Raw genomic sequence first — 1,028 nt, forward strand, 5'->3', positions numbered from 1 at the left:
AGAAAATCTAACCCCATTCCAAAAATGGGGAGAAGAAATGAACAGATATTTCCTCAAAGAAGAAATGCAGAGATGGTGCTCACAGGTGTGTGGATCACTTTTGAAGATACTCTGCCAATTGGCCTTCAATAAAGGAACATGTTTGTGGTGCTACTGGTCTTTAGTGGGATTCTTAGGCCCTCTTGGTGGGTACTTGTGCTGTTCTAGAAGAATACTGCCAACACCTTGTAATATTGGGGTGTGGGATACTCATGGTGCCAGGTTGGCTGCATGCAATAAATTCACCTAACCTATATAATATCTTTCCAGCCCTGAGCAATAATACTTTTGTTAACTCAAAAAGATTTAATGTAATATAGGGATACTTAACAAATATTTGAGTGATATCAATTTTTGTCAGTGTAATTACAATTCCATACTACAGTCAAGTCTCAAGAGATTAGAGCAAATTTTGTGGCATCATGATAAGCAATTCTGACAAGAATAATTAACCTATTTGTTTAGGTTAGGAATCTCTTCTGTGGCAATTTCTTATCTGATTGCTGGTACATATTTTTTTATTATTTTGTATTCACACTTTATTTGAAAATGGGAGATAGGTGACCTCAATAAACAGAGATGGGCAGAAGAAAATTTGTAAGGATTATAAATTTTATAAAGCAATTTGTAAGGTTAATTAAAGTGATATAAAATCAGGGGGTAAGTTGAATTGCATTATTACAATAAAACAGATAATGGAAATAAGAGATAGAACACAAGGAACATGTCTGAATGTGAATTATACACTAGAACTATTTTTGCCAGGTAAGAAATACAGCTCTATGTACTAACAATCTGTAAAAATGTGTTCTTTATAGAGAACAAGATCTTTGAAAAGTAAAAGTTTTAAATTATAATTTTATATTACTGTTATGTGATATATTACAATATACTTCATTTAATGTAATTAAACTTCCTGGAAAAGGGTCTGGGTATCTACTACTTACCTATTTATTATTTCGATATATACTACTTTAATTAAAATTTAT

Source organism: Suncus etruscus, chromosome 8, assembly GCF_024139225.1.
Source record: "Suncus etruscus isolate mSunEtr1 chromosome 8, mSunEtr1.pri.cur, whole genome shotgun sequence".
Taxonomy (NCBI): Eukaryota; Metazoa; Chordata; class Mammalia; order Eulipotyphla; family Soricidae; genus Suncus; species Suncus etruscus.